Consider the following 22,363-nt stretch of genomic DNA (forward strand, 5'->3'; position numbering starts at 1 on the left):
TTTTTGTTTTCTTTTCTTTTCATCAAATCTATACAAATACCCATGAATAGTTTTTATCTTAATCTATAAAATTTGATTCCACATGATTAATATTATATAGTTTCTCTCTGTGCATATTATAGACACGATATCTTGATGTCTTTTTGTTTCTTCTTTACTTCTTTACAGTTTCATACATTTTTATGGCAAATTTTAGTAATTTCTCCCTTTACTCTCCTTCTTCCCCCTTTCTCCAACTGAATCCATTCCATTTCAAAGTTCTTCTTTCTCCTGCCTTGCTGAGACAACTAAGTCAACTATCAGACCAACTGATTTTTAGTGATCGAGTATTGAATTTTTAGCTATGTTATTAAGTTGTTTTTGACTGTAAAGTTTTCTATATTTAGACCTCTTAGGATGTACAGAGTCTCAATGCCACAGCATTATGAGGAAGCAACAGTATTATCTTTAGGCACATATTTCTTTAAAAACTATTTGTTACTTTGGACAAGAACTTGGGCAGCTCAAGTGCCGGTCTTATCTGAATGTTCACCTACACAAGTCATTGATTCCTGCATGAGAAGATTCATGTGTCCTGAGACTGAATCTGCTCTCTCTATAAATATGGTTGTCTCAATCGTCATAGCTTTGATTTTTTTTCTTTTGGTTTTATTGAGACAGGGTTTCTCTGTGTATCTTTGCACCTTTACTGGATCTCGCTCTGGAGACCAGGCTGGCCTTGAACTCACAGAGATCCGCCTGGCTCTGCCTCCCAAGTGCTGGGATTAAAGGCCTGTGCCACCACCACCCGGCGATTCTCGTTTTCTATGTTGCAGTTTATAATTTCAAAAGCATGTATCCTCCCTCAGAATGAAAACCTGTTGCCTTTTATGACATCTTCATTTCTGACATACCTACACAATGAAGTTTAAGATAAGATTTCTTGATTAGAAAAGGTTTTAGGAGAGGTTATATGATGACAGGAGTTGGTGTGAGCATATTTGGAAACTATGGTCTCTAGTAGGATCTAAAACAGCTCAGGAAATTTAAGGAACGTATTTAGCTACCTCCAACAGATTAAGAGAAAAAGATTTTGTCCTGATCCTTCATGACAGATGTTAAAGATTTGAATTAAAAATGCCGTCATCGCCATGCAAGATGGAAAGATGACGTAGTGTGAAAGGGAGAATATGTTAGGACTGCCATTGCATCCTGCAGCAGTCCTTCTGCAGATGGACTCAACTGTTTAACTTTCCAACTTTAACTATTCTAATGGGACTTATCAACTTAGTTTCCACTCATTTATTCCTTTAAAATAAGAAGTGAGTGCCAGGCAGTGGTGGCACATGCCTTTAATGCCAGCACTCGGGAGGCAGAGCCAGGCAGATCTCTGTGAGTTTGAGGCCAGCCTGGTGAACAGAGTGAGATCCAGGACAGGCACCAAAACTACATGGAGAAACTCTGTCTCGAAAAGCACAAACAAACAAACAAAAAAGGAAGTGAGTGGACAGTATTTTAGAAGTGGAGTATGGGTGAATTAGTCTCATACTCAGTGATGTGTTTTCTTTAAGCATGTGATTAATTCTCTTTGACTTATTTTCTATAATTTTGCATTTTCATACACACATATATTTGCTCAGTTATTTACATTTATTTTCAGAAGTGATCTATATTGGTAGTCATTTTTAATTAAATACTTATATTTTATAACCCATTGAACCTCTCAAATTAGAAAGGTAGAATTACAGAATTTCTCATGCTATGTTATCTTTAATATTCCATTGTTTTAGTTACGTCTCTACCACCATTAAACTAATACATTATCCCTGTAAAAAGGGAGACAGAGAAATTTTGTAGAAATAGGAAATATAAGCACAATTCTATTGTAGTTTAAACTATAAACATTTACAAACAATATTATCTCCACAGCAAGAAAATAAGAATGCTATCATAGTAAAAAAATAAGAAGAAGGAAGATGAAAAAGTAAGAAGAAAAGAATATTAATAACCTCTATTATTAATAAAAAGGAAATTAGGCTTCCCTAAAATAGAACATATAAAAATGTGTAAAATTTACAAAGTAATTGTTAATATAGTATTTACTTTAAACTCATATACAAACATTTGTGATTTTTATTGTCATAGACAAATTGATTTCATTAACAATTACCCTTTGATGCAATGGTTTCTAATAGTTCCAAATAAATACCCTACGTTACCTTCTGTCTTGGTGTCTGGTATCATGTTATTTATAGTTAATTATTTTTACAGGTAATTTCACGAAGAGAAATTAGTGAAACCTATTTGTCATATTTTCTAATCGTTAGCATTTAAACAGCAAGCTGGAAATCTGTATTAGCAAAGGACACTAGAGAGGAAAGTCTATTCTATACTTGTACCCAGAGAGAGGTAGGTAATTTGTTATAAACTTTATAGTTTTTCAGTCTGACACAGTACAAATCGAATCACCTTGATGCCTTTCTTAAGATGTAGGGAATAATCATATTATCTCATGTTTAATATTACTGGAAATTTTTAATGTAAATCAATGCTAATTGTGATTTTAAAAAGCATACTTCATTCATCCAGGTCTTGTCAGATAAATAAGTTGATAAAATCTTTACTTCACAAGCATAAGGAACTTAATTTGTTCCATAGTATATACATTAAATGCTGGACATGATAGCACATTCTGGCCGGCCAGCCTAACCTAACAAATGAGACCTATGTTCTAATAAGAGACCCTGTTTCAAAAACCAAAGTGGATTATTCCTAAGGATCTATACTTGAGTTTGCCTCTGACCCCTACATGCATCCATACACATATGCACAAGCACACATACGCATGTACCTACACAATCACTCACCTAAAAATACATGTTTCTGAATATTTTCTTACACTGTATTTGAAGCTGTGAATGCACAATAGTGCAAAAGGGTATTGCTGTCTTCAAAGGACTCAAAAGGCTGCTTTTAAGGCAGTGTTATTTAGCAAGAAAACAAGACAAAATTAGGAATACATTCTTCTTTTATATCCATGACTCTCCCTTAGAATTTTTTACAATTCAGAAATAGCAAGAAAAATAAAATTCAGTGTACATGTGGTTGAGGTTGCATGCTTATTTGTTTTATTCTGGTATTCTAATTCTTTTCTCCTTCCACTATTCAGAGTACCACGTTATTAGCAGGCTTTTCTAGTGAAGACCTGGGTATGTTCCAAGGCAGGTGACAGTGTGAAAGCACAGCCCACATTTAAACTTCCCTGAAATCCTAAAATAAAAATATAGTTAACATTGAGATTCCCCAAGAGAGCTTGGCTTATACTCTTAGTAAAGACCAACATCAATCATAATAAATATCTCACTCATAAAGCCAAGCTCCGACTGCTTTAATTTGGTACCTAAAAAAATGTACCCAAAGCTCATGGAAATATCTCTTTCAAAATATCTCCATCAAAGAAAATTCATTGTCAGCAAACACCTTTTATTTGAGAGTAATTGATTTCAACTAGGGATTTTTTAAAAACACCTTTGTTGAGTTTTAATTGATAGGCATATAATTGCATATATTTACTACACATAGCTTGATGAATTTGAACACTTACAAATAGCTCTAGAGTCATGACAAATTCAAGGCAATAAAAGTCTCCAATACTTTTCAATGGTTCTTATGTCCTTTCATTTTTAATTGTTTTGTTTTTGAGAAAACTTACTCCAAGAACTCACTTTTAGTAAAAATTGAGATATTATATTGCTAATTATCACAGCAGATTTGAAGGCCTTTTAAAGAATTCTAAAAGTTCTTTAGAGATGACATGTTTGGGATACGTGTAGTTTTGTACCTACTGAATAACTTTTCTCCGTGTTTCTAGTCTTGGCAACAACAATGCTTGCTTCTGTAAAGCTATCTATTATAGACACCTCACTGAACTGGAGCCTTGCAGCGACTACCTTTTTCTGCATACTGACTACACTTTAGCACAATTTTTTTCCAGATCCTTCAAGTATTACAAATGAGGATATTTCTTGTCTTCTTTTCATAAGAAAAAATAATATTTCATTGTATATATGAATGATATTTTCTTTATTAATTAAGTTGTCCAAGGATAAAGACTGTTTGCATGTTCTATTGATCATGAATAATATTACAATGAATCTGGTAGTGCAAATCTCTCTTTCACTTGTTTACTTTAGATTTTTTGATAAAAGTTTGGGGTCATATGATAATTCTTTTTAAGATTTCTAAAGAAACGTCTGTCGTGAATACCACAGATTCAAGATTTTTACATTCTGAGGAACAACTTTCAAAATTTACAAATTTATAAATGATTTGCATCATCAAATTTATCTTTTCTATTATATGTACATAAACATACATGCACACACATATTCTGTGTGTATTATAACAGAAGTGAATGATATTTCATTGGATGTCTGACTTTCATGTCTCTCTCATCGTTTATTTCTCTATTAGGCATTAAACTATTTTCCTTAGAAAATGTAGTTCTGAGTCTTTGTCTAGTTTTTACTGAGGCTATACTTTTTCCTATTTGTCAAGGTGACAGGTATTTTTAGGGTGTCATTTTCTCTACAGCTATAAATTTGCAAGTATCTTCTGCTAGTCCTTGAGGAGCTTTTTCCTTCTGATTGATCTTCTGTTTTACAAAAGCCCTTTCCATCACAGTTGTCGATTTCTGTTCTTAGTGATGTGTTCAAGAAATCATTGCTAATACCAGTGTAAAGAAAAATTTTCTTGTAGGCTTTATTCTAAGAATGCTAAGATTTCAAGTACATTTTCTTTGTTTTGTCTTCCTTGTATCATTATATTTGGCATGGTTGCTTCTGATACACATACCACACATGCTTGCTTGTACACACATGCGTACATGTGCACACACACAGACACACACATACACGGGTTAATTTTTGAATTAACTCAATCTATATACTATATTCCATATATATGTTGAACTATTCTGGTTTAATTACTGTTGTTTAAAACTGTGATAACTTTACTTTTAGGATTCTTGTGAATTTTGGGATATTTCCTCCCTAGCTGTGTAAAATATACCATTTACATTTTCCTCTTCAGAATTATAGTTACATCATTTTCTCATTCCCTTTCCTCCTTCCAAATGCTATCATATAACACTGAGTGCTCTCTTTCAATTTCATGCCCTCTTTTTTTATCAATTGTTCTTACATACATCTGTGTATATGATTACACACATATATTCCTAAGTACATAAAAAGAACCGGCTTAGTCCGTATGTTAACCTACATGTATGTTTTCATGGATGATCATTTAGTTTGGATAATCTGTTACTATGCTTTCCCTGAGGAACACTGTATCTCTTGCTCTGAGAATTCTTCAGTTGCCTGTAATTCTTAGTGTGGGGTTGAAGTCTCCTAGACTTTCTCCTGTCCACATTAACATGTCTATTGTTGTCTTTGTTCAACTCATGGTTAGGCAGTCATTTTTGTGAGATTTTATTATTTCTAGTACTGAGTGTGTATATCACCTGAATGGTACAGACGTGTAAACAACATTAATTCTCCTAATACGAGTTCATACATTTTGTAGTTTTTATTTTCAGAATCTCAATATATTTTTACAATACCATCAAGTGTTTTCACATGATTGACTATTCAGTCTTTGGTACATCAGTGATAAAGTTGTTGAAAATATTTTTAAATGCAAAAATGGGGCTCTTGAAGAAATAGCTCCACAGTTAAAAACATTGGATGCTCTTTGAGAAGATCCAGGTCCATTTTGCTGTATGCACACTGCAATACCCAACCATCTGTAAGTCCAGTTCCAAGGGCTCCAATATTCTATTCTGGCATCCATGATCACCAGCCATGTACATGGTGTACAAACATTCATATAGACAAAACACTTACATGGTAAAACAAACAATAGTAATTTAATTTAAAAAAATACAGGAAGAGGAGAGATGTCAGTTGATTAAAAAAGACATCATTCCTAACATCATTTATGGATGCAGTCACTGTAGATACAGACTGTCATTGGTATCAAGGCTGGACAGTTATCTGTCAATTGATATGTGTAAGAAGTACATTTTTGTACTTAGCCCTTATGGAAGACAGTGAACATAAGATGCTTCTCCACATTTGTCAAAACAAGCTGTATCCCACACTGCAATCACACCAAACTACATATGTTTCTTGAATATCCTTCCAGCTCATGCTGGGCCTTCTGCCTAGAATTGCATTCTCTCTGCTCCCACCCACAACACATATGACATAATTTTGTGTATCTTGTAAATAGAGATTCCTCTTTGTATATTGTTTACTCATGTAAGATACTAACTTTAAACTCTTTCCTTAGCAAGAAATTGCATGTTTATAGTGAATGAACAGCAAATAAGTGAATAAATGAAATATTGGCAATATGTCAGAGAAACACTACTAGGATTTTAAAGATTTACCTGCCTTTAAAAATCGTTTTGGGATTTCATAACACATAAAATTGAAGTAATGAGAGAGCAAGAATGCTTTCAATTATCCATATTTTATGAAAATATGTTTTGAATAGAATTTCTTTTGATCTGTCGAGAAAGCCTATGTAATACATACATGCATATGTGTATGACAGAGAGACAGATATAAATGTAAAAAAATCATCATATGCTTGCATATACGCATGTCACAAAGATTGATCTTCTAGTATTGATAAGATTATGTCAAGTGTTTATTGGTATAACCAAAGGATGCTTACAATTTGCCCAGACACAACATAAATTATAAATGAAAATAAAATGTTAAGCATTTCAAGAAACTTGCATTCTGCAACATTTGTTTTTAAAATGATAACAAGAATTTAAATCTGTGCCTGTAGATATGGTTACTTGCCTATTTTATATATGACCAAAAAATAGAGTAGTTGAAATAGCATAGGGCTTTATGGGCAGAAATTTCCATGTCAACCTGCAGTGTTAAGCCAGCCCAAGTTGAGGGGATTTGATCCCATTTAGGCTTGTGTGACCTGCACTGAATCCCAAGTAGCACTGTCCACAAAGAAGATTAAATAAGAAATTGCCACTCACACAAAGATTAGTTTCTATGTTGGTGGTTCTAGTTTTTCAACATGGATTGTTAAATACACAGCTTCATAAAGACTTTTACTTGGAAAATATATCTACTTCAGAAAGCAAGCTTACTGATTCATCACCCAGGAGATTGTACTTGTGGGTTTGGGGACTAATTCAGCAGATACTTAAAAACATTTTAAAAATGTAAGTACATCTGTTTGTATTCACATTTTAAATAAAGTAGTGCTTCTACATATCCACTCTTGTTTAGCAATATTTTCTTAATACTGTTATTTCTTTGTGGATATGTGAAGAGTTTAGCTTTTATCTTTGTCCTTCATATTAAAGCAAAAAGCAATCAAGTAAATAAGATAAATAATATCTACTTACTAACACATAAGTATCATTTTAATTTACTTAGTAGCCAGTGAAAAAACATTACGTTACAGGATTAAAATATGGGAAAAAAAAGCTTTGCAGTTTTTTTTAGTATTTGTGGTGGTAGTGGAGTTGTGGAGCTTGAGAAACATGACAAAATACAGTGTAAAAAGATGAAGCAAAAACTTTCATATCAAAGTTAATACAATAGGAGGAAAAGCAGGCAGAAGTGTCAAGAGATCCATTTGTTTTCAGAGTCAGGAGTCCCATTAAAAAATACTAAGCTAGTAGCTATAACATATACCCAGAAAACCTGGTGTAGACCAATGTAGGCTCTGTGCTTGCTGTTTTATTTTCTGTGAACTTATACCACTTTGCTTAGTTGATTCAGAAAGCCGTATGGAACTGGGTTTCATTCAATTGAATTGTTGGACAAGGGGTCCTATGGAAATCCCCAAACAGCCCAGGCTGAAGCTAAGACAAAAGGTTGCTCTCTGCAAACTGACCGTGGGGCTCCATTTGCTAGGGCAGCATCCACACAACTTATTTGTGGCGTGGTCTTGTGCTGTTGTTCCCTTTGGGGAGGGGGCAAGTAGGCACAGAGTCAGCCACACAGACACCAGGAGACTGTTGAAAGAAAAAGCTCAATTTACTCAGGAAGAGGCAAGCCTTATATACCTTTCACCCCACCCTGAGAGGATGTCTAATGAATATGCACTTGCTGGTATGACATGGCTGTCTCTCATTGGTCCAAATCATCTCCAGATCATGTCTCAGCTGCTGTTGCTAAGGCCCTTAGGCATTCCCAGGTTGACTCTCAGAAAGTATCTTTTTACTGGTTTGGGCTGGCTGGCCTTCAAGCCTGTTAGGGATGATGAGTCATCCCAAATTTATTCAACATGAAGAAGTTGAGCTAGTGCCTATACGGAGGCTTCATCCCTATGTTCTAGTCTCTTTGGTGTGGGAAGGTACTCTGTAGGCTAACAAGAGAGAAATGTGTACAGCAAGCCAGCCACAAAACCTTTGACCTACAACCTGTCCTGCCTGCAAAATATATTAGGACAAGGTTTGCACAGAACTTGTGGGAGTAAATATCTGATTTGACTTAAGGTCTATGCTACCAGAAGGAACCCATACCCAACTCTACTCAGGTAATCAAGAACCAGAGACTAGCCTAGATAACCCAGAGACCCAGGGTAAAACCAAACATGACTGATCTAAAAAAAAAAAAATGGAAAAAGTCAATAAAATGATCCCTAAGGATATTATGCCATACTCATAGATCAGTGCCTTATTCAATAATCATAAGAGAATCTCTGGCAGGAGATGGGAACAGATGCAGAGACCCCACAGCCAGACATTAACACAAAGATGTGTAAATTGGAGGTCTCCATCAAATCCTTTCCTTCAGAGCTCAGGGAATCCCATGGAAGAAGAGGTAGAAAGACTGTAAGAATCAGAGGGAATGGAGGATGCTCAAGTTTACACTGTTTAAATTGCTACATCATCCTGAAACACCAGTAGTTGTATTTGGTTATATAGCCTCACCATTTCACGTTACTGTTTCTTTTGGTTTTCTTTTTGCCCTGAATTAAATTTTGTATTCTTATTCTTATTTCCCAAATTTTCTGCGGCAAACTAACTAATGAGATTTTTTTTTTGTAACATATTCTTATTATGACATGCCTTTTCCATAACATCATTTTAAGCTCTAGTAACCTTTAATCCTATTTTCTCACTTCATCCTTTATTATTTATGTGTCTCAATTTGCTAACAGTATATTAACTGGTAATCTCTATGCAATACGAAGCTTCTTATATCCTATTAGAACAGTTTTATTCCTTCAGTTTATTAACATTCTGTCTTAGATTTCAGTTAGGTTCTGAAATGCGGCTGTTGATTTTGACTTTTAACCTTGTTTCTTTAATATACATGTATCTAGAAAAAGTAATGAAGCTTTCTCATGTAGAATGATTTTCAGAAGTAACCCCAGAAATTAAGCAGATGTGTTTACCTTATCAGACAGTTTCTTTTCAACACAACCTTTTCCCCTCAAATTCCAGACCTTCTCCTCCCTGTCCTAGAATGATCCAAAAGCATCCATCTCTGACTGGGAAACTTCAGCTTGTTTAGGAGCAAGCAGTTAGAAATTCTTTTTAAAATGAGATGGGTCTACTTATTCTTCTATACAAATACTAGATTGACTTTCCATTTTATTCTAAGGTCTAAAATTACTATTAGACTTTCCAGGTGCCCCATGACCTCACTGACCTTATAGACTAATATGTTTAATTTTCTCCTGATGAAGCCTTGCAGTTTGTCAGCAAGAATATTAATTCTCAGAGGCTTTATCTATTGTTTCCATATGTTGAAAATGTGATGTGTCGTATAGTTCACATTTGGTTCCTTACTTATATAAAGTTCATTCATATATGAGAATATAAAACCTTCCCCAGACACTGAATATGACATAGTACTCTTCCTTAAAAAGTCATATATCACTTAGTTGCTTATAAGTAGTCCACAATGTGTATTTCCATCTCAATACATATGTTTGTGCTTTATACAAGTCCCTACTCAAGTTTAAAAAAATCAAATTAAGTGCTAAAGTCCTTGAATGGCATGTATAAAGCCTTGAGTTCAAGGCCCAGTATCATTACTCCAGATAAAAGATAAAGCAAAAACCTTTCAATTCTAAAATAGTACAAACTAACACAGATTTTCTTGTGGGTAGAATAAGGCTACTATTACTATTATTAAATTACTACATAGATTTAGATTATTTTAGATCTATGAAACTTTCAAATTAATTCATCAACGTGCTAAAATTATCAACAGAATATTTTAAAGAAGAGGTGTTCAATACATTTGAAATTCTAGCATTGTTGACAAAGAATTTTTCTCTATAAAGTAAAGATATTGTCAGGACATGTGAAGGAAATTTGGAGCCCATGAATTGTGCACACAGACAAAACGTACAGGAATGCTGAAGAAATACACAATAAACAATTAAACTACAGTGGGTCAAACAAAGTCCAAGGAAGGAAGTTTGATTATTGACTTCCTGTTTCAAAGCATATTGTCTGTATTAGCACCCTTCGCATTTTAGCTATAACTGAGCTGAACAGTTTACACATTTTTTGTATCATAGATTTTCATATTCTGTAATCTATTGAGCAAGAGAGTCACCAGAATTAAACTTCTCTGCAGTGTGGCTTCCTGTAAAGTTCAGGACACAGGCATTAAAAGGACCTTATCGGTAGAGAAGAGAGAAAGTTTTGCTTCTACCATTTTTTCCTGCTGAAGATTCTAACATGAACTTATTCAAAGCAGTTCATTCTTGACAGAGTTGGTGCCAGCCCTTAGTTCCCAGCAACATTCCCAGAGCAAGAACATCAATGAAGTACTCATGGTCTAGGATGAAATCTCTTCTTAAAACTCCAAGAAAGAAAAAAAAAAGATTGTATTGTATTGTCAAAAAAAGATGTGGCAAATGTAATAAGTAAGTATTAATATACTATCTAATGCTAGACACACCAATCTAAGTACCAGGATAGCCAGTATAAAATGGAATTTTGTTGTTGTTTTGGCTTTTAGTTTAGTTTTGTTTCCTTATCCTTAAAGTCCAGAGTGAACCTACAAGTGAGCACACAGATGCTGGGATTATTGATTTAGAGTGTCAACTTGAGTGTTTCCAGAGGTGCCAAGAGAACTTGTCATCCACCCAGGCCTGAAGGGGCGATGGACAGGATGGACAGAGATGCCATCCTCTGCCCCACCCCCCCCCAAAAAAAAAACCTTTGGGTCAGCATGGGTCACAATCAGCCAGCAGCTTCCCTGACTCCTTTGGCACCAATCAGGTATCATCATACCAAATAGTGATGTCTCTAGATCTGGGCATGAAAGAGAAGAAAGACAACTCTGCCATCCTTTATGCCTTGGGTGGGCGGTCTTCAACCAAACTCCACTTGTGACCCAACCAAGAGCCCTGGCGCTGGGTGGTTGGGCACCATTGTGGTAAGAGAGTATAAGATGGGGAAGCAGAAGAGAGGAAGAGTAGAGTGGTTTTTGTGCTAAGGAGAGAGGTAGGTCCATAAAGGTGAAGGTGGTTAGGTGTGGGGGCCTACACAGCCTCCCTAGTAAGGCCTTACTCGAAGTCAGAAAGTCTGTGCTTGCTTTGCCCAGCAGGGCTGCATAAAGTGATGATTTGGCCAAGGGTGTGGTTACCAGGTGTTTTGAAAGGTCTACACTTGTTGATACTTTATACCTCGACCTTCAGCGGGGGAAGTCTTTTGTCCCTCCCCTTGCTAGTGTATAAAAAGTCCACCAGGCTCTGCTGACTCCCCATGGGAAGCCTTACCTTGTTGTAGGAGGGAATGTCTTTTTTGTCGTTTCCGTCTATATTTCTATCTATTACTTCTCCATTCCTCACTTCTCCCCACAAGAACCCTTTGACATGTCAGAGCTGGCCTCTGACAGTGAGGAATGGGCTGATGTGAATGGACCAAAGTCCAGTGCGTTGGGCTGGGACCAAGGGCCCAGGTCTTGATCTGTTGCCCTGGAGCAGCTGAGGGGTCCTGAGTTGATGTCTGTGGCTCTTGTCATCACTGGGGTCTGTGCAGGGCCTGTGGTGGGGTGATGTTGGTGTCTGAGAGCCATGCTGCTGTGGGAATCGTGCCAATCTGGGTGGCCTCCATGGCCCCTGGGGCTATGGTGACAGCCTGGGCTGCTGCCGAGAACCGTGTCTGAGTCTGTGGCTCTGCTGCAGTCAGAGTGTGTGTTGATGTTCCTGGCCTATATTTCTGAAAGGGTCCATATGGATACCCATGCTCTAGGCTGCAACCTGTGACCGGGTTGGTGCTGGACAAATGTGCTGCTGCTACAGCCAGGCCAATTTGCGTGGCCAGTGCATCAGCTGGGGGTCATGGTATCATTTGGAACAAGGCTGCCCGGGGAGCCATGTCTGGGTCCATAACCCTGCCATTTCTAGGATCTGGGTTGATGTCTGTGGCTCCTGAGACCATCGAAGATTGTGCTGCCACCTGGGGCCATGTTGGTATCTAATGGCCTTGCTGCTGTAGGGGTCATGCCAGTCTGGATGTCCTGTGCTGCCACCTGGGACCATGGTGACATCTGGCCCGGGCTGCTGTCTGGGACCATGAGTGGGTCCCAAATCCTACCATAGCCAGGGTCTGATTTGATGTCCATGGTCCATATTGCCACCAAATGCCACATAAATCCCCAGGGTCTGGGTCACAACCTCTAGCTATGAGGGTGTCCAAGAGCCATGCTTCTACTAGAGACATCCTGTGCTGTCACCTGGGGACATGGCGTCATTTGGGCCAAGGCTGCTACAGAGGGCCATGTCTGGGTCCACAGCCCTATTGCACCCAGGTCTGAGCTGATGTCCTGGACTCATGCTGTCACTGAGGACCATGAGGAGGACCAGGGTCTGGTCTGCTACCTCAGACCATGTCATTGTCTGAGAGTCATACCAAGCCAGGGAACATGCTGATCTGGGTGGCCAATGCTGCAACTCTGAGTCATGAAGACTTCTGGGCATGAGCGGCTCCCCTAGGGCCATGTGCTTTTCCTCAAAAATTCTTATTCTGAATACCCATCTGATGGCTAGTTAATTGACAATTTGATGTGATTCAGAATTACAAAGGTGAGCAACATCACTTCATGGTTCAAGTTGGGTGGTGGACAAAACTGAAGGCGAAACCCAGAGGACACTCCCATTCTTCTCTGGATTCTCAACTGCTAAAGCAAAGCGACCAGTGACATCAGGCTTCTGATGCATTGCCTTTCTTGCTGTAAAGGACTGAACTTCCTGAATATAAAGCAAAATAAATCTCTCCTTTAAGTCATTTTTGTCACAATATAAAAACAGCAAAGGCAATCCCTCTATGTGCACTCACACATCCTCAGTTCTTAGAATTCACTTATGTACAGGCATGTTCCCCTTAACGTTTCAATGCTAGTCTACATAGGATCAGCTGAGAACAATAAGTGTATGGAGAAATAATAGGAGTCGTCCCAAATCTACTCGAGACAGAAATAAATAAAATGAGTTAATTTTGTAAACTAACATTTACATAATGATCGACTATAGCATTTTTAAAAGGCTTTTATTATTTTGGTTGATGGATATCTTATTTTTCCATAAAATATCTCTGACAATGAAGAAATACTGTAGGTTAAAAACAATGAATGAATTTCTAGCTAAAAATTCTAGCAGGTGCATTCCCTGACCAATCGTATGTACCACATTAAAAAGATATGTTTGTAGGGGAGAGGGGCTGGCTAAAGAAACCCACTCTGACCCTAGAGCCCAGAACTAGGGAATAGTGGCTCAGATCAGGGCAGAAAGAAACACAGTTTGGCTCAGAGAGTTCAGAGCCATCTCTGCCCTTGGGCAACTGACTTGTGAAACCAACCAATCACAGAGCAGGATAGTAGAACCCTGGGCCTGGGGTTGACTCCAACCCTAAGATTTCCTGTGAAAACCACCCTGCCTAGTCAGTTAGAAATAAAGGCTGTTCTCTTCACCCTGGTAGAGGCAGCTACTCTCCTGGACTCCTCCTTCCCAAATAAATCTCTTCCTCAAAAGAGTTTTTTGGGTGTGAAGAAGCTCTTCATTCACTGGCATAGAGAAGATCCTTGCCGAGACGTCCCCCAGTGGACAAAACAAGAGAGAGAGCTGAAAGAACAGGGCAAGGAGGAGCTGAACCGAAGATCTTTGCTGAGACACCCCTCAGTGGACAGAAAGAACTGTAAGAAACACTTTTCTCTGGAGCCGGAGGAGATTGCTACATTTCTGCAGGGGTTTCCCCTTTCACAGAGTGAAGCAAGAGAAGCAACATCTTAGGCATGAGAAGCAGAGCTCTGCTAGGAAGTCCCTTTAAGTGGGGGCTGAGCAAAGCTAGACTGTAGAGGCTCTCCAGGAGAGAAGCAGGATTCCTATATCCTGCCGGAAGATCATCCCCCATCACACCAGGTGTACCTTGACTTTCCCGCAGAGTCAGGATACCTTTCCCCGCTGAAGCAGTTCCAGGCCTGACTCTCCTGAGAAGTCAGAAAAATTTATCTTTCAGTGTTGGGCTGTTTCTTTGCAGCCCCAGCTGTCAGAGCTGTGCTAAACAGCTCCAGGTGTCTGGGACACCTTCAGGGCACAGCTGTTGTTCTGAGAAGCTTGAGGTGTCCGGGATACCTCACCCTCCAGGGTTGAACTGTCTCCTTGCAGTTCAGCCATCAGAGCTGTGCTACATAGCTCAAGGTGTTGCCTGACTCCCTAGGTAGTCAGGACACCAAACCCACAGAGTTGCAAAACTCACTTTTTGCAACCAGTTTACTAACATTTTGTTCTTATTGTTTTTAAATGTCTTGTATACACATATACATGTATACAATATATATATTGGAATAGGCAATGTGAAGTGTTTGGGGACATAGCAGACTGAATAAAGCCCTCCAAAGATGTTCACATACAAATTCTCAGAAATCATGCATATCTTACCTTATATGGTAAAAGAAGCTTTTGTGATGTTATTGTAGAATATTATTCTAAGGTGTGTTACTTTTGTTTAGGTTGCATTTAACTGTGTGAAGCTTGTTTACTGTGTCTGTCTAAAATACCTGATGATCTAATAAAGAGCTGAACAGCCAATAGTGAGGCAGGAGAGAGAATTAGGCAGGGCTGGCACTCAGAGAGGATAACTTGAAGGAGAAATCTGGAGAGATATGGGAACCAGAGAAGGAGGAAGAGATCAGGCACCAGTCACCCAGCTACACCACCAGCAAAGAAGTAAGAAAGAAAAGTATACAAAAGTAGAGAAAGGTAAAAGCCCACAAAAGACAGACAGGTTAATTTAAATTAAGGAAAGCTGGCTAGAAATAATCCAAGCTAGGGTTAAGCATTTGTAATTAAGAATAAGCCTCTGTGTGTAATTTATTTGGGAGCTGAGTAGAGGGCCCCCTCCAAAGAGCAAAACAACAGCAGTAAAATATGACTAGTTGAAGGGTGTAGAATGAGATTGTTATTTATTTTATGAGTGATTACAAAAAATGAAGAGTCTTCATAAAAGGGATGTAAGAGCAATAGATACATGAAGTAATGATTTTGCAACAAAAGCAAGGGGTAGAATGATGTGCCTGGAAGATGAGTTAGGAACTGAAGAACACAGACAACAGAAAGACATCAAAATATGGGAAGGGACAGATTCTCTCCTAGAGGCTCTAGGTGAATGAACCCTCAGAGAATCATGACATCAACACAGTTTTACTAATCCACAGTTTTGGATTTTTAACTAATGGAATCATCATAGACAATAAAATTGGGTTGATTTATTCCATGTGTAATTTATGAGAGCATATGATAAACTAATATAGAGCACGATTCATGAGCTCAAATGATAAGCTAATACAGAGTGAAATCTAGCAACCCGAGGAACCTCTAAAATCTATCTCCAGCCTCTATTGAAGTCCTTGGCTCAAAGATTCTATGTAGGTTCCTGGAGAAGAAATGGCATCAACAATGTTGTTTAACTTTAGGCCCTATAACCTATTAAATTAACCTGCCAGACACAATGGCCCTACAGAGGAACAGTGACACTCCTGTTATAGGAGCAACTATCTGCCCTCTGAGTATATTTGAAGCCAACTGAACAAAAGGGATTCATTTGCAGGAATAGAGACCTACTTAAAAAAAAAATAGTCAAGGAGATCTTAGGCCCTGGGAAGAGTTCATGACTATTGATTTGCTAAACTGGCTGGGTATCAGGCTGCTTTTACAGATACAATTTCCTATGACTTTACCTGTATAAAAATGCTACTATCAAGGGTAATCAAAAGGTTAGTACAACAACTATCCAGGACCCTCTAGGCAATTTCCAGGCCTGAGCAGTTGAGGACACAGATGACTACCCTACATACCTTGCTGGGTGGGGAGGAGGGCACAACTATCCAGGACCCACTCAGCACTTTCCAGGCTAAAAGTGCCAGGTGGTTACTTACCATCACACTAAGCCTGTGGTTTCTAGTCCCAGGCACAGGAGAGATGAGAAGCAACATCTCCATGTCATTACTTGTGATTGGGGTGGACAGGAATCAATCAAGTGCCACCTATGACTCAACCTAGAGCCTGTCAGGCATCAGGGAATCATTATGGTGACTGAGTCCAGGGTAGGGAAATGGAAGAGAGAGAGGCAAAACTTTTCATAAGCTGGGGAGAGAGGCATATCTGAGGAGGTGACAGGTCTGCTTGCCATTAGAGTCCGGGAGAATGCCAGGACTATTGCCATGGGCCAAGTCTTGGTTCATGGCTCTGAAGTAGTCAAGGGGCTATGTTGATGTCAGTAGTTCCTGTTGCCACTGAGAGCCATGCAGAGGCCTGTAGTCTTGGCCTCCACCTGGGACCATTGTAGTATCTAAGAGCCATGCTGCCGTGGGACCATGCCAATTTGGGTGGCCTATGTTGCCACCTGGGGCCATGGTGACATCCAAGCCCTAGCTGCTGCTGAGGATCATGTCTGAGTCTGTGGTCCTGCCAACCCGGGGTTTGTGTTGATGTCCAGCTACCTATGTTGTCACAAAAGGCCATGTGGATGCCCAGAGTCTAAGCAGCAACCTGTGACCATATTGGTATCCAAGGGCTATGCCTCCACTGGAGCCATGCAGATTTGATTTGTTGGCACTGTCACCTGGGGCCAGTGTCATACCGACCAGGGCTGTCACTGAGGGCCTTGTCTCTGTCCTTGGCCCTACCACATTCAGTATCTGTGTTGATGTCCACATCTTCTGACAATACTGAAGATCATGCCACTCCCAGGGGTCTGGGCCATCACCTGGAGCCATGTTGGTGTGCAAGGGCAGTGCTGCCATGGGTGGTAGAGAGGATGAGGTTCTGGGTGGCCTGTGCTACCGCTTGGGTCCATGGTGACATCTGAGCCTGGCCACCACATAGGACCATGTCTGGGTCTGAGTTCCTACTATAGCCAGGGTCTATACTGATGTCTATAGCCCATGAGGCAACCAGAGAACACACAGATGTCCAGGGTCTGGGCCACAATCTGTAGCCAGGTTAGGATGTGAGGGCCGTACATCTGTCAGGGCCATGCTATTCAGAGTGGTCTGTGCTTTTACCCAGGACCATGGTGTCATCTGGGCCAGGGCTGCTGCTGAGGGCCACATCTGGGTCCTACTGCAGCTGACGTCTGTGATGATGTCCATGGCCCTACCCTTCGCTGGCCCTGGGACGGATGGCCCTGTCCCTTGATGAATACTGAGACAGAAGAGCTGGCCCCATCGTTCAGGGGAGAGCTGCTTCTGAAAGATGACCCACTCATCACTAGGAGTGTACAACTCACTAGGCAGCACACTAGAGCTAACCTTGTTGTTGGGGATGGAGGTGAGCCTACTCAAAGGTCGTGAGAGGAGCAGAGCTGAAACCCCCCCCCCCTTATCTGCCATATAGTGGCATGCCCTCCTCCCTCCCCAATTGCTACCTGAGACAGGCAGGCAAGAGATCTGGCCCCAGGGTCATGAGAGTGAGAGGGCTAGTCCTGCCCCTCACCAGCCGCAGCAAACAGCAGAGTGTGCCCTGTACCCCACCTGGCCCTGGTGGTGTGAGTGTGAGTAAGCCAGATCTGAGGACCAGAGAACAGGAGAACTGGCCTTGTCCTTTGCTGTAGGCTGAATTGGGTGAGCTGGCTGTGGCAGTGCTGGAGAGCTTGCCAGGGTAGTGACTATACAGAAAAGCTGGCAGGTGGACCAATACAGCTACCAGGGCTATGAATTAGTCCACCACAACATTCACCACATCTATGAACTGTTGGAGCACGTGAAGGGGCAGGACCTACAGATCTAAAACTGCAAGATATCAATGACACAGGACAACAACAGGATATCCAAAAGGAGACCCAGTGAAGAGCTCATTATCAATAGTGTAGCAGAAACCAGAGGCCTCAAACCAGACCAATGACTCAGCAATGAACATTTACAAGTAAATAGGAATGGACTAAAGGGGTAAACTGTGTGACAAAATGGGTCACATTACAGCTTTCCCAACAAGATTCAGAGATAAGTGGGATTGGGAAACGTGAGGTGAAATCCACAGAGAATCACTAGAAATTGAGAAAAAAAGTTAGTACGACTTGGAGATATGCATTAGCTTTTTAAAACAGCAAACAAGGCATACAGACTCTACTGTTGTATCTCTCAAGGTCAACCAAGACCCAAAAGACTTCATAGGATGGAAAGAGTGAGCTGAAAATAATCAGCAGCTCCCAGCAACACAACACCACAAGCACCTATGTTTTTACTACTGTAGAACTCTGCCACTCACACATTCCCTCATCCCAGTTTGGTAAGTGAGCCATTGTGTTAACAAGACATAGTGACTCACTAAAATATGATTTTGTAAGTAAACACTGACATACAAATACATTTTATTATATAATGCCATTTATACATTTTAAATATATTATATATAATGAGTAAATTGATTAACAAATGACAAGCTACTTTCTAAGATAATGCTAACTGTAATTAAACATATAAACATACATCATATTAGTTAGCTTTTATGTGACTGTGATTAGAATACCTGACAAAATGACATAAAGAAGAAAAGGTTTATTTTCATTCATGTTTTCACAGGTGTTCGTCCATCACGGTGTGGAAAGCAAGAGAGAAGAGTTCACATCATGGTAGCCCACAAGGGAAAGAAAGGGCCCATGGTAGAGAGAGCAGAACAATATATGGTCCCCAAGGACATGGCCCACAGGCACCTACTTCCGCTAACTATACCCTATCATGCTTGTACTTTTCATTACCTCATATAATGCCATTCTAACAAGAATCCATTGAGAAGCAGCGCCATTTATTATGTCTGAGCTCTCGTGATCTATCTCTGGATGCACCATCATTGACATCTCAAGTTTTGTGCTTTATCAATCTCTTAGGTCTTTCTCAACCCACTCAAATCAACAATAAATACTAGACACTAGAACAATTTCATATTAAGCAGAAATGAACTGTGATTGATCACCATTACATGCTAAAATTAATTGCTGAATATTTGATGAGAAATGAGATACAGAGCCTTATAATTGTTCCCCATCAATTATGTATTAATTCCAAAGTAACACATATTCTCTCTGGGGAAACATGGTAAGTATCATTTTTAAATGGTACATCAAAGCTACTATTAAAGCTATTATTATCCTTAGCAGAAGAATTCTTATCATACTTATCAATATGCTCTAAGATAAATAAATCACTGTCCTTTTACTCCTACCCATGATCCCAATTTAGACATTCTATTAACAACAAAATGGCTACAAAAAGATGGAGCAGAGGTCAAAGTGCCTACTGTACCAACCTGACACCCTGAAGTCCATTCCCAAATCACGTAGTGAAAGCAGAGAATCAGCCCCCATTTGGATGCTCACATATGTGCTATGGAATGCACATTATCTTTTTTTTTTTTTTTTTTTTTTTTTTTTTTTTTTTTTTTTTTTTTTTTTTTTTTTTTTTTTTGGTTTTTCGAGACAGGGTTTCTCTGTGTAGCTTTGCGCCTTTCCTGGAACTCACTTGGTAGCCCAGGCTGGCCTCGAACTCACAGCGATCCGCCAGGCTCTGCCTCCCGAGTGCTGGGATTAAAGGCGTGCGCCACCACCGCCTGGCGGAATGCACATTATGATCCCCATGCAGGCACACGTATACAAACACACATCCACACATCAACAGGAGACTAAATAATATTAAAACCAAAACTAAACAAATAAACAGGATTAAAAAACCCCAAAATAGATCCACAAAGTAAAACTGAAATGTTCTAAACTAAAGAACAATAAGCAGTCTTAAAATTAATTTCAAATTTATTAACTTAGATATTGTTCAAAGCCTGGCAAACAAAGGTCAATAGTTCATTTGACTATATTTTTAATATTTTTATTTTATAATTAACTTAATTTCACGTATCAGCCACGGGATCACCAGAGTAGGTCAGCTCAAGCACTCTCTCGATCATTGCCAGTAGTCTATAGTGGAGGTATCTTCGTTGATTTCTGGGGACCTCTCTAGCACTCTGCTTCTTCCTATTCCCCTGGGGTCTTCATTAACACAGGCACCTCATATGCTCAATTGACTATAGAGCATTAATAATGGACCAGTATAAACTTTCAGAAAATTATGACGAATATGTTTTTATATTTCTGTCCTGAGACTGAACCTGTGACTTCATTTATGCTAGACAATCATTCTGTCAAAGAACTGTATCTCCATCCAGGTACATGGGAAATAACTTATTTAGTATTTGGGGATAAGTCACATGGGGGTTCCAACTTTCCTTTGAATATTTCAAAGACCTTTTCATCCATATCCCATATACTGTTAGAACAATAGATAGATGACATAGTTATATCCATTACATCTATTTTATATATGAATATAGAAACATAACTTTTACATAGATGTAATTCGTCACGTATACACTCTTTCTGCATATATTTATTCATGTATTACGTATATATATATTACATATTTGTATTTATGTAGGCATGGGTATCTATAAGATCATCTACAGAGAAGGAGGGATTAGAGAAGGAAAGTAAAATGATAAAAAGGAAAAACCAAACTGAACTGCTGAATCTAGATAAAAGGTGTGAGGCACTTTCTCTTTGTTCTCTCACACCTCCTCTTTCTAATTCTCCTCCTCCTCATTTTGATAAAGGGTCTCATTATGTAGCCCAGTGTGGCATTTACCTCTTGATCCTCCTGCCTCTAAATCTTGAGTGCAAGGATTAGAGATATGGACCATCCTGCCCCGCTTTATTTTCTATTCTATATACCCTTTATAAATTGGAATAATGTTTTTCAAAGTAAAACAATTCTAGGACTTTTTCAATTTTAGTTTAGTTTAAGGAAAATACTCAATGCAAACACAGGGGGAATTTAAGCTTTACTGATTCTGTTTCATATCCTTATTATATGTATTAGTAATACATCTTCAGATAGGTCAGTGGATGAAAAAGAATTTATTTACAGGCAAGCTCATCACTGTATATAACTTTGAATTAATATTGTTTTTATTCTTCAATCTATTATGATTTATATTTTATTATAATATTACAAAATCCATGTAATTAAAAATTAATTTCTTCCTTACAGCACAAACCACTCACAAGGAGAATTTTTTAAAATAATCCAGTAAATGCTAAAGTAGACAAGTGAGGCATGTCAGTTTGACTGGGAACAATGGTAATTTTTCAGCTTCTAAATTGTTAACATTTGTGGCCTTTGCTTCTTGGATTTCATATTCATCAATCCCAATACACTGCTCAAAAGAGACATGGATCTTAGGAAATTGTTTTCGTTATTAATCATAAATTATACTTGATGCTCGGGAAGCAATGATCTGTAAAAATTTAATTAAGAAATGAATAGTGCCAACTCTCATTTCTGATTCAGTGGATCTTTGATTCATTTGTTCTATTGTATTTATTTAAATAAGAGTCTTGACGATAAAATGAAAATATACCACAGAGGCTGACTCAAAGATTTAGCTCTCTCAGTCATATTAGAATCACTTAGGACTATGTAATGTCATATAAATATCAGTATTGTCCTTTACTAAATTTGAGTTTTACTAACTTCTCAGCATGGAAAAAAATAGCCATTTTTTTTTCTCCATCAACTGCAGACTTTAAGAAGGACTGTATTTTATACTTAGTTTATAAGTTAACACTACCACAAATCTCTAGTTCCTAATAATATTTGAAGAATGCATAGGAATTTGATCTATGAGTACAAGTTCAAGATGTTAACCCACACATAGTAACATTTATTGAAGCACTTACCACCTGATGCACAAAAGCACCTGTTTGGGGAATAATGTTGAATATTTTGGATGAAACAAAAAATGTTAGAGAACATAAGGATTGTGCCCT

This window comes from Peromyscus californicus, unplaced genomic scaffold (assembly GCF_007827085.1).
Source record: "Peromyscus californicus insignis strain IS unplaced genomic scaffold, ASM782708v3 Scaffold_24__1_contigs__length_46423439, whole genome shotgun sequence".
Lineage (NCBI taxonomy): Eukaryota > Metazoa > Chordata > Mammalia > Rodentia > Cricetidae > Peromyscus > Peromyscus californicus.